We start from the raw sequence: 15,619 nt of genomic DNA on the forward strand, positions 1-15,619 counted from the left end.
CCTCAGTCCAGGCCCTGACATTTCAACCACGATCTGGCCACAGCTGGCCAAGTGAAGAAGACACCTCCCTTGATGCTGGGAATTCATCCCACCGACGTGCTTGCACACGGGTACCAAGACGTACCTCAGAGGTTCCCGCTCTGTAGTAGCACCGCTCTGCACTGCTCCCTGGAGAGGGGAGGACACCACGGCACCGGGGCGGGGGACACACAGCTGTGGGGAGCAAGGACTGGGCTCCATGAGGACAGAGGTCTGGTCTGTCGGCCACAAGACAGCACTTAGTAGCTGCTCAATAAACATTTGTGGAATGGATCTAATGAGGCAAATTCTTTAAGATAGAGTGAAAAAGCACAGTGCAGAAGAGAGGGGATTGAGCGCCATCATTAGGATTTTATTTAAGCAGGATACGTACACACACACACACACACACACACACACACACACACACACACACCCTAGGGTGTTGGATAGAATCTTCTGGAAAGACACCAGAAACTGGCTCCCAAGAAGAGAATTGGGAGGTTAGGGGACAGGAGGGAGGTGAGCTGCTCTCTGTGAGTTCGTTGTGCCTTTACACCACCTTCAAGGGTTCTGTGCGTCCCCCCGCCCCGCCACATTAATTCATTTAAAAAGTAGCCCAGAGCTGAGGGGAGAGGGAAACTCCCCACTCTGGGGCTCTCAGCTGCCCAGGAGGCTGGTCCAGAAAGCCGTCCTGAACCCGCCCCCTCACTCCTTCCCATGACCAGCTCCTTCAGCTCCAGATTCCCTGAGGAGCTGCCCGACCCCATCCTGTCTGTGGGATTAATAAACATTCTGTGATGACCTGAATCTCACAGAAGCTCCTCGGGGACAGCCTCGCCTAGTGCCAGGGGCCAGGAGGACCCACTGGTCTGAGGGACGTGCACGGTCCCCCGGTGGTCTATAGGGTCCTGACACACCTTTGCCCCCCTGTTCCCTTGGCCCCGGGGCGCCACCCCAACTGGCATCGTGGCAGTAGGTTCAGTGCAGGTCTCTGTTCAGAGCTGGAGGAAACCCTCCCACCAGGCTGGCCCATCCACAGCACGGGGACAATCGTATCGCCTCCGTCTGGAATCCATTAGCCTGCCTAGGGATGGGGATGATAAACACAGAATCAGCTGCATATCCACGGAGCCCAGCCCAGCCCCAGGGAATGTCCCTCTGAACACAGAGGATTCAGTAACGACCACAGGTCCTGGGGTCAGACAGGCTTGGGTTAAAATCCCGACACCATCACTTACAAGCTGTGTGACCTTGGGCGAGTCATTTAACTTCTCTGTGCCTCCGTTTCTTCCTCTGCACAATGGGGACTGTACTAGTGCCTGCCCTGCAGGGCTGTGGTGAGGATGAGAAGCAGGAAGAGCAGACACAGCTGCCGTGAGGCGCAGCGCAAAGCCCCCATAAAGACCAGTGACGGTGCCACTTGTCACCGTCCATCACTGACTGTGGCGTTATTGGTGTCGCCGCTCCTCCTGGCAGGGCGGGCGGGAGCAGGCGGAATGTCAGGGATGGAACTCGGGGCCGTGTGTTTGATGGGAAGAGTATCACTATTTCTACCAGGCACCGCTGAAATGTACCGTTTCCTTCCACTGTAAATTGAGGCAGCAAGTGCTGGTGTCAGCGGCAGCGCCTAGGACTTCATTACCCAGAAAAGTCACAGATGTATTCATATCCCACTCTTGGTGTTACAGACCTCTGCAAGCGTCATTTACATCCATCTCTGGCCCCAAATTATGGTGGGGATTAAATCTGCCACTCAACATTATCATCGATGCGTTCAGAAAAAAGCACACATCTTACCATATCACAAACGTGCTTTTTAGCCACTGTGGTAACTGGCTCCTTCGGCATCCTGGGCGTCGTTTGATGCTTTTAAGACCAAGATTCTGAGGAGGGGCCTAAGGCACAGGAATGGGCCCGAAGCCCCCAGAGGGACGGCACCACGAAGGTGCTGGACCCACCGGCCACACCCCTGCCGAGACTCCACAACTCCAGTCCTAGGCCTGTGGCCACGTGCCTCAGAGCCCCAAGCTCACCCTTCCTTGATCCGGGCCTTGCACATCTATCTGCACAAGCTCCAGTGTCCCTACGCCCCTTCAGGGGGTCAGACCGAAAGGGGATGTCTGAGCCCTGGGGTTGGGGGCCGGGCGGGGTGTTGTCATTCGGGGGCCCTGAGAGGCCCCACACATTCACTCCTGGCCTCGCCACTTCCGAGTCTGCCGGGGAGCCCTCCTACCCAGCCGCAGGTCTCAGTCCCTCCCCAGCATCTGGGCCGAGGCTCCTGATGCCTCTGGCTACTCCAGAAGGCCCTGGAAAGCCAGCATCTCCAGCACCTGAAACTGGCACTCAGAAGATGAGTTAGGGAGAGTGACCAGAGGGTCTGGGCGGGGGAGCCCCTCCCAATCAGGAGGCCGGGAAGATGCAGGAGTTGTCCGCAGTAAGGGGCTCTGGAATGGAGCAGGTGGACTGCGTGGAGAAAGCAGTCCCCTCCTCGAACTCCCAAAGCAGGCAGCTCAGCTGAACATGGAGACCCAAACCCCTGCCTCCTGGGGAGGCCCCAAGACCTCAGGGTGATTCAGCTCACCCCTGGGTCCCACACACTGCATTCTCCAGGCAGCCTCTCCACCCACATCTCCGTTCTCCCACTTAGAGCATCTTGGCCAGCTTACGCTGAGGGAAACCGAGGCGCAGAGATGTGAAGTCCGATGTCACGCAGCCACGAAGCAGCTGACTCCACACTCGATGCTCGTAACAGCTGCACTGCTCCCTTCCCCGAGGAATGAAGTTTCAGGGTCCCAGTTCCCCGCAGTCCTCGGGTGCCTAAAGGTCCAGCATCACTGTATGAATGGGAGCGGGGAGGGCATTTGGGGCAGAGAGAAGAGGAAGGACAAAGGGCTGGCGGTGGGACCAGGCAGTGTGTGTGGAATCAAGGTCTCTCGGAGGCCACAGCTCAGCCTCTTTCTCTTCCGTTCTTTCTGCAGAAGAAAGAGCGAAGCGTTCCTGCGACCCCAGCAGCTCAAAGCCAGACACAGCTGCCGTGAGGGGTAGTGAGTACCATTATTACAAGAGGTGTGCAAGCAGCCAGGACCCTTCTGTCCTTGCGCAGCAGGCTGCAGATATCTGGGCAGGGACTCTGGTCAATTTGTCTTGTGTGTGTGTGTGTGTGTGTGTGTGTGTGTGTGTGTGTGTCTGTGTGCCTGTGTGTGTGTGTGTGTGTGTGTGTGTGTGTGCGTGTGTAGCGGGATGTGGGGTGTGCAGAGATTGAGCCTGTCCATGCATGGCCACGAGGTCAGTGCCCAGAGCTGGGGCACCATTGTCCTGGGATCCCTCCTGGGCCTTCAGTCGAGCCAGGGCTTAGGCACAAAATGGGTGCACTGAGGGAAGCAAGATGCGGAATTCAGGCCTTTGTGTCAGCACATAGCTCACGCTGGCTGAAGCAGGCACTGCCCCCCACCCGGGCCCCCCACCCTGGGTGGGGCCCTTTCAGCCTCGCCAGTCTCAGGGGCTCTGAAGCTTGGGCACACCCCCACCCCCAGCATCATCTGAGGAGCGCAGAGGGAGACTGAGAAAGGATTTCTGTCGTTTCGCTTTAGAAACCGTTTCGGTTTATGCCCGGCTGTGTCGTGCACATCCTTAGGGGTTTCTGCCTCGGGAAAAACCTGGACCACAAAGCATTTCCAAATGGAAAAGATAAAGTTCCTGAAGGTGACACTGGGTTACGCGGGTTAGGCGTGGAGCCGGGCAGCCGCTTCCAGGCACCTGTCCTCCTGCCCATCGCAGTCTCCTCCTTGCAGGTTGGGGGTCTCAGGGGAGGGGCTGATGGAGGAGCTGTCTCCACCTGGCTCCTGGGGCTCGTGGGCTCCTGATGCCAGCCTTGCCCGAGCCCTGGTCAGGGGCAGCCGCCAGCTTCCTGCAGCCTCCACAGGGGTCACCGGGGGTGAGCGGATGGGGCGAGAGGCGGGAGGGCAGGGCTGAGCTCTGAAAGGCCCAGGAGAGGGGCTTTTCCGCTGGGGAGAAATGGCCCTTTCCTCACACATCACTGACTCGGCGGCCCGTGAAACCCTCTGTTCAAAACCCTCCCACGCCTCCCAACTCAGCCGCAGCCTCAAGACCTCCACTACCTCTCGATCTTATTTCCTATCCCCTCCTCTCACACCTCCTTGCTATTCCTAGAACACACCAGGTCCTGCCTACCCCAGGCCTTCGCACTTGCCGCTTCCTTTCCCAGAAGTCTCTTCCCCCACATCTCCGCAGGCTCCCTTTTCACCAGCCTCAGGTCTCTATTCACATCTCTTCTCAGGGCTATGCCTTTCCGGATGTTTACTTAAAACTGTACCCCTCCCCACTCCATCACCCCTTTCCCAGCTGTACTTTTCTCTATACCACTAAACCCCACATAATATGGTGTAATTTACTTATTTGTTATGTTATCTCGCCCCAAAGGCAAGAACGTTTGTCTGTTCTATTCTCTGCCGCATTCGCAGCACCTAGAGTTACCTGGGAAAATAAAGCTTTGTTCAACGAATAGAATCTTCTCAATAGAGCTGCAGAGGAGGCATCCACATCCCTGTTTTAAAGAGAAGGAGACAGGCTCAGGGGGAAGTGACTTGGCCAGAGTTCCCAGCAGAACACGGCAGAACTGGTTGGAATCACCGTCACTAGAAGCTGAGCACCGACTGCGTGCCACACGCTTCACATTCATCATCTCACAGTACGTTCCCAGTATCCCAGGGAGCGAGCTGGGCGGCAGGATGCCTGTTGTACCCACTGGGCACTGAGGCTTGGGGCTCTGAGGCTACGGGGCTGGCTGAAGCACCGGCCCTGGGGTGGCGGGGCCAGATGAAACAGGCTCCCTTTGTCTGCCGCGAATCACGCCTGTCGCCCTCCCACCCACACCCCCTTTCCTGGAGGCAGGGCGCTGGGTGACAACCTGGCTGTGGGTGAGCTGCTCTCACTACCTCACTCCTGTGGGGCCAAACGACGCTGTAAGCATCAGACTGGAGCCTACAGGTCTTCACAGAGACTTCCTCCCCCAGAGGCCAGCTGGAGGGCGCTTCAGAGATGGCCAGATGGGTTGCCCGTCCCCAGAGGGTGCCCGCTTGTGTGCTGGTGACCCCATCAAGAGCAAGGCGGCCCTTAAGGCTAAGCTGACCTGGGCACCAATCTGGCCTCAACTTCTCCTCAGCTGTGAGGCCTTAGTAAGTCATTTCACATCCCTGAGACTCGGTTATCTTCGTCCGTAAAATGGGGAGATAAATGCCTCCCTCACAGGGTTGTAATGGGAATTAAATGCGATTGATTGTGTGAAATGCAGGCAGGGCACAAAGGAATCACTCAGGACATAATAGCTGCTTCTTCTCATCCTTCTCCGAGCCATCTGTTCACCCACCCAACCACTCATCGATTGACCCATCCATCATTCATTTGTCCGTCCATCCATCAACTCATTTGTCCGCTATCCAGCCATCTATCCAGCCACCTATTGATCCATTCATCTATCCATTTACCCATCCATCTGCCCTCTCATTCACCTACCTTTCCATCGGTTTCCTTTCTTCATCATTTAGAGCATCAGTTTTTTCATTCATCTCTCACCCCCATCTGACCTCAACTTTCCTAGTACAAACCCTTTCTCTGCCGCTCACTGCTGACATGGTCAGAGCCACACTTCACACTTACCTGAATCTCCACCTTCTGGACGCAGTGGAGGCCTTGGGGCTGACATGGTGGGAGAGGGCAGAGGAGGAGGGAGGGCCACTGCCCACCCTCAGCCCTTCACACTCTTCTCCGGCTAAGCCCAGACTGGCAGCTAGAGCAGGCAGGGCGCCCTGGAGGCAATCAATCAATCAATCAATCCATTCATTCCAGTCACGGTCGTTGGGCACCCACTGTGTGTCAGCACTGTGCCACCTGCTGGGGACAGGGCACTAACAATACAAACAGAATCCCTGTCCTTGAGCAGCTGAGGCTCTAGTGCAGGAGACAGGGAATAAACAAGCTGAGAGAGGACTTAGAATGTCAAGTGTTATGGAGAAACATAGAGCAGTGGCCGGGGGGGGGGGGGGGGGGGGTGCAATGTTAGGTTGGGTCACAAAAGTTTCACTGCGAAGGAGGTGAGGGAGGGGCCGTGAGGATAACTGGAGAAAGAGCAGCCTGCAGAGCCAGCAGCATGTTCAAAGGCCCTGAGGTGGCACTCGCCAGGCGAGCTCCAGAAGCCCTCGGGGCTGAGCAGAGGGGGCAAGAGGGGTGGGGGCTCGGGAGGGGCTCCTCTGGAGCCTTGGGAAATCTTTGCCTTTGTCTCCGAGGGAGGCGGAGCTATGGGAAGGTTTTGAGCTGAGGGGTGACCTGAGCTGACTTAGGTTCCAAAAGGGAGGCAGGAGAAGCCTCTGGAGCAAACAAGTGAGCCTGACAGGCAAGGCCCCTGGGCTCCTCCCCCAGGTCACTCAAGGGGGCTGGTGGCTGTAATTGTGGATTGTCACCCACAGTTCCTGGAAGGTGCTTGAGAATCTGCCTCTCCCCACTCCCCCCCACCAGCTGCAGGGGCCCAAGGGCGGAGCCTGTGTCTGTCCAGTTGTCCCCAACGCTCCGCAAGCTGTCTGGTGCACAGTAGGAGCTGGGGAACGTTTACTGAAATAAAGAAGGGAGGGAAGAAGGGGTGATGTGAGCAAGACAAGAAAGGAAGGAAGGAGGGAGGGAGGGAGGGAGGGAGGGAAGGAGGGAGGGAGGGATGGAGGGAGGGAAGGAGGGAAGGAGGGAGGGAGGGAGGGAAGGAGGGAGGGAGGGAAGGAGGGAAGGAAGGAAGGAGGGATGGAGGGAGGGAGGGAGGGAAGGAAGGAGGGAGGGAGGGAGGGAAGGAAGGAGGGATGGAGGGAGGGAAGGAAGGAGGGTTGGAGGGAGGGAGGGAGGGAAGGAGGGTTAGAGGGAGGGAGGGAGGGAGGGAAGGAAGGAAGGAGGGAGGGAGGGAGGGAAGGAAGGAGGGACGGAGGGAGGGAAGGAGAGAGGGAGGGAGGGAAGGAGGGAAGGAAGGAAGGAGGGATGGAGGGAGGGAAGGAAGGAGGGAGGGAGGGAAGTAGGGAGGGAAGGAGGGAGGGAGGGAGGGAGGGAACGAGGGAGAGAGGGAGGGAAGGAGCGAGGGAGGGAGGGAGGGAGGGAGGGAGGGAAGGAGGGAGGGAAGGAGGGAGGGAGGGAAGGAGGGAGGGAGGCCAGGAAGGCAGGAGGGCATAAGGGTCTCTGCTCTCCCTCCTTGCCCTCCTCGGCTTCCCTGACAGCTGAGGCCCCCGCTGCTCACCTGTAAAATGGAACAATGCCCCCACCCAGGGCTGCAGGTCTCAGGGCCCCTGGCAGCGTCAAGCTGCAGCCTTTAGCTTTCATGGGCCTTTGGGGACATGTGCGTTTCTCCAGCAGAATCCTGTCCTGCGGCTCCAGCAGCTGCATCCAGGCTGCTGATCGTGGACCAGGGAGGGATATTGGGAAAGACTCCAAGGAGCCCCCAGCCCTGCCTCTGAGGTACAGGGCTGTTCACACATTCCACCCCCAGACCCGTTACAGCCACTGTCAGAAACACTGAGCCTCTTTCATAGAGCTCAGCGCTCCCTGGAGGCTTCATTTTGGCCCCAGGACTAAGGAGGCAGTCAGTGTTCCCATTTCACAGATGGAGAAGTGGAGGTCCCTGGGGCTGGCTCCTGAGAGCCCCCAGCAATGACTCTGCGTAAGGTTCCCATCTCCCAGCCACCGTTCCATTCCCAGACATATTTGCGAAGGCAAAATCGTGTTTTCAAAACTTCGTTTGAAATTTAAAATTTAATTGTAAAATGGAAACCGTAATGTTCAGCTTTGCCTCCCTCATCCTGACCACCTGCCCAGGGCCAGGCTCTGCTGGGGGCAGAGCCCCTGAGGGTGCCTGATCTCTGGCCAGCCGCTGTGGAAACCTTCTCGGGGCCTGTGGGCTGGAGATCCTGGCTTTCCCGGCACAGGCGCTCCAGTATTCCGAATTTTCAGCCCAACCCCCGCCCCAGTTGCATAGATGCGGTAAGTGAGGCCCTGGCAGGGGTTGGTTTACCCAAGGACTTACCAGGGACTCCCGCCAGCAGGTGAGATACACATGACGGTTTACTGACGAGAAAAGTTGAACCGAGCCAGGAAAGAAGACGTAAGGTTCTCCAGCTATGAACAGAAGGAAGGTGGAGGTCCAGGCGGCAGGAACCTCCCAGGCCTGGTTAAGAATCAGAGTGGCTCAGAGCAGGGAGCGGGCGGGGCCTGAGGGAAGCTGAGGCAGGCTGCCGAGCGCCACTCCCGCCGGTGGAGCCGGGACCTCATCAGGAGGGCGCTGGGGGGCCATGGAAGGTGGTAAGCTGGTAGTGACCCAGACAGAGATAAACGGGGGTCTGTCCTCCCCAGGGTGCCACCCTTTCCACCCAGCGCCGTCAAGGAGAGAGGGTCTGGAATCCTCACCAAAGCGTCCCCCACGACGCCTGAAATTCCTCCACCAGAGGCTCATGAGGGAGTGAACTGTGGGGCAGGAGGACCCTCCTGGCTTCGCAACCAGAAGGAAGGACCTCCATCCCTCCCGCCACAAACACCTGTGTGCCCCCCCCCCCCACCCACACACACACCATCAGCTTTGCCAACGTCTGGGGCTCTCTGCTTGCACCGGCGGGCTCGGTGTAAGATAACTGAGCACTTGTAACAGTTTTTCTCCTCGAGCGTCCCAATCAGACACCACTCGACGTTCCTCCTCCCCTCAAGACCGTCTTGCCGCCCCCCCGCAACCCCGGAGGCAGGGCAGGTGCGCGGCCACCCTCCCGCCAAGCCCACTCACGCTCCTCTGCCGCCTGTCCCGAGGCCGGCCGAGCAAGCGGAGGCCGGGTCCGGACCATCGCTGAGCCTCGGTTCCTTCCTCCACGAAGCCGGCAGGAGAGCGGCCCGCACCTCGCCAGGACCTCACGAGGAGCCAGGAAAGGAATATTAACGAAGCGCTCAGCGCGGGCAGCCTGGACCACTGGCCGCCCTCCCACGAGGGACGCTGGTCCGGGTGGGCCCAGGGGCTGAGGCCGCAAGGCAAGGGACCGGGTCTCCCTGAGCTTCCTGCCACCATCTAAGGCCAAGATGCTGCGAGGCTTCCCGTTCTCGCCCCAACTGGGGGAATCAAATTCTAAGATTCCTGAGGCTTCTAATTCCTGATGACTGGGAGTCCAAGCAACCCCCACGCTCCGCTCTCCTTGCTGGCTGGAGCCCGTGAGGCTCACCTAGACACAGGCAGAAGCCACCCCTCAGCCTCCCTGCCGGCCCCTTTCCAGCCACGTACAGCCAGACGGGTCCCAGGAAACCTGAGCTGGATCGCGTCCCCCGTGCTCCGAGCTGGCCAGCAACTGTCCTGTGCGTGACAGGAAGCCAGACCCCTGGGTCCCCTCAGTCCTCCCTGTGCCCCCTCCCACCTCTCTCTCTCCCTCTCACTGGCTTCCTTGTTTCCGTCCCCACCTCAGGACCTTTGTACTTGCTGTTGCCGCTGCCTGTAGCACTCTCCCCCTAGCTCTCCACTCACCAGGCTCCGCACCACCCAGGCCTCAGCTCCAAGGTGTCCTCCTCGAGAGCCTCCCCGCAAGTCCTCAGACCACAGAAGCCACCCGCCTTTGTGTCACGTGAAACCTGTCCCATTTTTTCCTTCACATGTTCATTTTTCATCCCCCAGGCCCAGAGTATTTGTCTCTTTCACCGCTGTGCTCAGGGCCTGGCATACAGTGGGCGCTCAATAAATACGTGTTGGTGAATGAATGAATTCTGTAATTAGGGGAGCCTAAGTCTTGCCCTCGCACGCAGGGCGTGATAGAACTTTGTTGGTTGTTAGCTCAGTGGGCGTTTGTTGACTGACTGCCTGACCTGACACAGCTGCTCCTGGATAAAAGGCACTTCACATATGCTGGAGGGGAGAAAGCAGAGGACAGCGCACAACTCCTACTTGGCAAAGGGACAGAGGGGACTGTGCTGAGTTGCTGGCCCCACGACCCACACCTCTCCACCTGCCATCACCACCTGCTCTGTGGGTCCAGCCACCAGCTCACGGCTGCCAGGCTCTCCCTTGCCTTTGCTCTCCACAGCCCTGTACAGGCCGACCGGTCCTTGACCAGAGGTGGGGGCCTCTGAGGCCTGCAGGGGTTGGTGTGAGGGGCCGGAAGCTCTGCCAGGAAGTGCAGGCCCTAAGGCTGGAGTGAGGGTTGGGATGGGGCTAATGGCCAAGCAACTGCGACCCTGGTGGCCGCTGCTTCCGCAGGGGCTGTTAACAGTGTTAATGGGGCTGAGATGCCCCCTCCAGAAGCAGGCCTTCCCCTCCCGGGCTGTTAAGTGGATAAGTGGCAGGGAGGGAAGGAAAGAGCAAGCCCCCCCCCTCCACCACCCTGGTACTCAGGCAGCCTAGGGAGTCTAGAAACCAGCTTAAAATGTGGGGGGACGACACCGCGCTCTTCCCCCTCATTTCAAGTGAGAAAAGCGAGGCCCGGTGCACCAACCTGTTTCCATTCGTCCCCTCCCCTCCAGCCCCTGTGATCATGGCTCACCCCTCCTCTCTGGGCTGCAGGAGCCCAGCCACAGACCCTCAGGAACAGCGTCCAACCCAGGCCAGGGGGGACATCTGAGGACAACCTACCCGTTGGGCACAGTAGCTGCAGTGCCCCGGGCCCACAGCTTCTAGGATGAACGGTGCGAGCAGTGAGAGAGAAGAGGCAACCTGGCAGGGCCTTGAAGCCCAGCGAAGCTTGAAGGGTGGCTTGGATCTGTCGGCAGTAGGAGGTGAAGAGGGGGGTTTGTGCTGGGAAAGGTTGGGGTCGGATGCTGGAAAACTCTCTAGAGACGAGAGGAATGTAGAGACTGACACAGTAAATGATGGAGAGATAAAACAGATGGACATGTGAACAGGTGGATGAGCGAACAGATAGGTGAGGGTATGTAAGGGAAGGATGGACAACTGGATGGGGTGAGCAGGTGGGTCAAGAGGGAGGCACGGATGAACAGGTGAGTAGACAATGAACAGATTAAAATTCATCTTTATACCAATTCAGTCATAGAAGCTAATTTTCATTGTTTTTCACGGAGGACGCGGGGCTCACGAAGGCAAAAGTGCCCGGGGTGCTTAAAAGTCATAATGGGGCCCCAGAGGAAGGCCTGATGACTCACTGGGGGCCCTGTTTTCTTCCCCACCTCCCTCCAGCCTGGCTCAGCCTTCAGGTCTCCATTTCCCCACCTCCAGGGCCATGCTCAGGTGGTTTCTTCTGCAGGAGAAACCCTTTCCGGAACCTGCACCACTCACCCTCTCCTCCTCCAGGAAGTCCTTCAGGGCTGGCTCAGCACCTCATCTGGGCTCCCACAAGACCTTTGGTCTTGTGTTTGAAACAGTCTCCACCCAGACGTGAGCCCTGGGCGCCAGGATCTCTCCTCAGGGACGGAGGCCTAAGGACAGGAAATAGCCCCTGTTACCCCAGCATTTCCCAGACATGGGTCACGTGCCCAGTTGCCATGCAAAGAGGAGGTTAGCGGACAAGTGTGGCCCAGGGAGGCCGCGAGGCAGCCACTGGCCACATCCAGTGAAGCGATGGTGGCAGGAGAAGCTTTGGAACTTAGCAGGTGGAACGGCAGGGTTTACTGAGGGGTGGGGTACGGGGCGAGGGGAAGCAAGCCGGTGAAATCCCACCTCAGGGCTTTTGCACCTGCTGTTCCCGCTGCCAGGAATGCTCTTCGCCAAACGGGTTCTCCTTCAGTCATTCACCTGTTAGTCTTTGCTCGGCTGTGACCTGCTCAGGGAGGCCTTCCCAGACTCCGCCCCAGCAGTACGGGCCCCTCTCTCCTGCCGTTTTCTTCTCAAGGCACCGTCTCCCCCTGGTATTTATTAATCCCCAGCTTGAATGTCAACTCCACGAAGGCGGGGCTGTTGTTCTGTCACCACTTGGTCCCTAGCCCCTTGCACAGGGACTGGCACACCATAGGGGCCCAGCAAGTGTCACAGACAGGGAAGACTGACGGGGAATGGGCTTGGCGGGCAGAAGTCAGTGAGCACAGAACTGACAGTCATTCACTCATCCAATTCCTTCATTCGACAGCATTTATCCAGCGCCCACCATGTGTCAGGCACTGCTCTGGGCACGGAGGGCTGAGCACATCAGACAACGTCCCTGGCGTCCTGGAAGCAACACTCCCCAGGGAAGACGAGACATAAACATGCCAGTGTGGCCATGAAACACGGGACGGCTCAGGCGTGCTCAGGGCCGGGAAGGAGAGAAGCGGAACACGGGGTGCTGCTGGCTGACGCCCCAGGCCTGGCACACCGGGGTCGGCGCACGGGGGACCCCGCCTGTCCTCTGCCTGGACCTCACTGGGGGAGCGTTCCCGACGTTCCCTCAGACATGTGGGAATGTGGTGCGCCCATGGCTGGTGTGCAGTAACTGCTCCGGCCGCCCTGGGAGCCTGGGGGACCCCGCTGGGAGAAGCCCGTGGGCCCCAACAATGCAGACAGCTCCGCGGCTCCTGCCCACTCACGGCGTCTCCAAGTGGCAGGTGGGAAGCTGGGCAGCAAGGGCAGTCACATTCGTCTCTTTGCTTCTTCTGGCCCTTCAACTCCAGGCCGGGAGGGTCGGGTGCCCTGCTCTGGCGGGGGCTCAGGCTCATCCCCGAGACCTCCGGGGTTGTCGTGAGGACCGACCAAGGTTCAGGCAGCCATGTGGCCTCAACACCATGGGCACAGAGTAAGGACAGATTATATGTGCTCTCTCCCCTCCCTGCCAGTGCCATGCTGTGTGACCTTGGGCGGATTTCCTCCCTCTCTGAGACTGGAGCTAGTTGGTCCTTAGAGGGAGCTCAGCCAGGATCCCTGAGGTTCTGGGATTTCACCAGTTGTGGTGAGCAGATGGGGGGGACGTTCTGCGGCCCCCAGCAGTGCCCCAGAACTGTCCCTCTCCACGGCCTCAGTGGCCAGCCGGCACAGGGCTGGCACAGAGGAGAACTTCGGGGGCGTTTATGGAATGAATGAGGGAGCCGGCACTGGAGCTGGGCCCTCCCAGAGGGAGCTTGCTGGGCACAGAGCTGGGGAAAGCGGTGACGGCTGGGGCCAGCACCAGCTTCGTCTCTCGCTCGTGACGGCCTGTGTGATCTGCAGCTGTGTACAGCACCTGAGGGCCTCCAGTTCCCCGTCGCATGGGAGGAGCAAGTGCCATCTGCCTCGGGGGCTGCGCGGGGGGGTATGAGGGCCCTGGTCCTTGGCTGCACTAGTGGCGGCCTCACGCCTCTCTGAACCTCAGTTTACCCAGGTGCTAGGCGGGAGTGGACCCACACTGCTGGCCTGTCACCTCGAGCCAGGATGAGTGCCCCCACCCCAGGCAGGGAGAGGGGCCTGGATGACGGGGGAGGCGAGGCCGAACCCAAGCCCAAAATAGCCTGAGGTGGCAGGATGATGGAGGTGGCGGGGCTGGGCGGCTTGGCGGTGACGGATGGCTCTGCATCGGCGTGAATAAAACATCTGCCTTCCACCGCCCTGGGCCCAGTGTCCGGGCCTCGTAGGCTAGGCTCGCCCCGCCCGCTCTTCCTGGGTCCTCCCTTCTCCCTCTCCTGCTTGACTCGCCAGCGCCCAGAGGACACGCGGACACGCCGAGGCTCTCACAGGCCTGTCCTTGTCCCCTGCTGCCCAGCTGACAGCCTCACTGCCCCCTAAGCCCACCCTCCCATTCACACCTCCCTGCCTTGCCCGCAGTGATTCACCTGTCGGGAGGCCCGGCCTCGTTCTCACCTGGGGCAATAACCCCCCATCTCAAGGGCCCCATGAAGTGAGTCTTTCAGGAAGATCTGCCCGCCCCTGACACGGAGGGCCACCCCGTGTGATGGCTGGTTGCCTGCTCGCCCAGGGGTCCCTCCCTCCAGCCCCTTCCACTCTGCCAGCTCTAAGAGGTGCAAGTCAAGTGCAGGCTAGCCGGAGGTGCATTTTCACCGGCGGATTTCCAAAGACCTCAGCAGGGCACGGGGAAGTGGGCAGCACACTCCTGGCTGGCCTAACAGCCACCGCTCCCAGAGGGCCATTCAGGCAAGCTCACCAGAAACCACCGACCCACTGAAGACTTTAGCTCGTGAACTTCCTTGCACGTGTGTGAAACACCTGAGCAAAGATGCTTCCCGCAGCCTGTTTGCAAGAACAAGACGTTGCACAGCCAGGATGCCCAGTGCAGGGCACTGATGGGACACACACTGGTGCCCTCGTACACAGAAGGTTACAGAGCCGATCGCTCAGGACAAGAGACACTTCCAAAGGTAACAAGTGAAAAAAATATAAGGTGTGGAACAGCGTTCACACGTGCTGTTTTTCTGTTCAAAATAAGAACCACAAAAAAGATTTTGTATCAGTGCTGTGTGCGTATGGGAGCCTCCGGAAGTACACACAAGAAACCCAGTGGTTGCCTCTAGAAGGGAGAAGTGCGGGGCTGGAGGAGGCATCCACGCTGCTCCCTCAGACTCCGTCCCCATGTGTCCGTTACAAACTCAATGTAAAAACTGAGTAAACGGAAACCTGCTGACCCACTGACACAGGGATTTTACAACGGTGCACAAACCCTCTAGAAATAATTAATTAAGACGCGAAGTTGTAACCTCAGGGTTTGTTTTAATGGCTAAGAGGTGGAAAGGGCCCGACGTCCGGCAGCAGGGGACAATGTCTGGCATGTGTGCGGCAGGGCTGTGGCAGCCTCGACCACCATCCACACAGGACCCAACGGCGTAAACGGCGCCCCGCACAGCCAGTAAGCAGGAAGGCAGACTGCAGGTATCACAGAAGGAGAGTAAGATGTGCTCAGGTGCAGAGAGAAGTGTCTGGAGGGCAAGCTTAGCCCTGGGCCCGCATCGTTGGTATCTTCTCCTTGTTTTCTCTGTGTCTTTGAGAATGTGTATGGCTGGTGGGGGTAAAAGGACCTCCCCCGGCGAGTGGCGTGGACGCATATGCACGACCAAATGTAAAACAGACAGCTGGTGGGAAGCAGCCGCACAGCGCGGGGAGCGCAGCTCGGGGGTCTGTGACCACCTAGAGGGGTGGGGTAGGGACGGTGGGAGGGAGACGCAAGAGGGCGGGGATATGAGGATATATGTATACGCGGAGCTGATTCACTTTGTTATACAGTGGAAACTAACAGAACAACATAAAGCAATTATACTCCAATAAAGACGTTTAAGAAAAAGGCCCTACCCCAGGCTCACTGCCCCCCAGGCTGAGCCGGGCCCCCACGGCACCCCCAAGCTTACCTTAGCACAGCCTGGGCTTCGTGGGCAGGGGGCATCAAACAGCATTGCATGCTGTGCTGTGCGTGACCCCACAGACAGGCCCCTCCTGCGGGCTCCTCCAGGACAAGGCCACACCTGACCGTCACTGTCCCTACCACGGGGCTGGGCACGAGGGAAGCACCCAGCTCGGGCCCCACTACTGGCCCACCCTGCAGGCTGCCGTCCCTGAAGCCGGCCGCTCCACTCACATTAGCGGCCTCCACTCTGGGCTCAGAGACAGGCCCCCCCGCTGTCCCCACACAACCAAATCGGCCTCACAGAAACACACTCCCACCGCTCCTCCCAGTCTCACAACCACACG

The 15,619-nt window shown here is 58.9% G+C and overlaps 1 long non-coding RNA gene across 1 annotated transcript in view; it reads right to left on the reverse strand.

The window, feature by feature from the left end:
- Window positions 1-382: 382 nt before the first annotated feature.
- The window catches only part of LOC109548936 (uncharacterized), a 39,767-nt gene continuing 24,530 nt past the window's right edge, over window positions 383-15,619 (reverse strand). The window contains exons 3-9 of the long non-coding RNA XR_004523864.2: window positions 8,837-11,457; window positions 8,090-8,181; window positions 5,698-6,645; window positions 4,516-4,585; window positions 1,819-2,993; window positions 1,260-1,607; window positions 383-1,105 (exon numbers count right to left, since the gene is read on the reverse strand). This is a non-coding gene — a long non-coding RNA (uncharacterized lncRNA). The remainder of the gene's footprint in view (window positions 1,106-1,259; window positions 1,608-1,818; window positions 2,994-4,515; window positions 4,586-5,697; window positions 6,646-8,089; window positions 8,182-8,836; window positions 11,458-15,619) is intronic.

The sequence above is a fragment of the Tursiops truncatus genome, chromosome 20 (assembly GCF_011762595.2).
Source record: "Tursiops truncatus isolate mTurTru1 chromosome 20, mTurTru1.mat.Y, whole genome shotgun sequence".
Taxonomy (NCBI): domain Eukaryota; kingdom Metazoa; phylum Chordata; class Mammalia; order Artiodactyla; family Delphinidae; genus Tursiops; species Tursiops truncatus.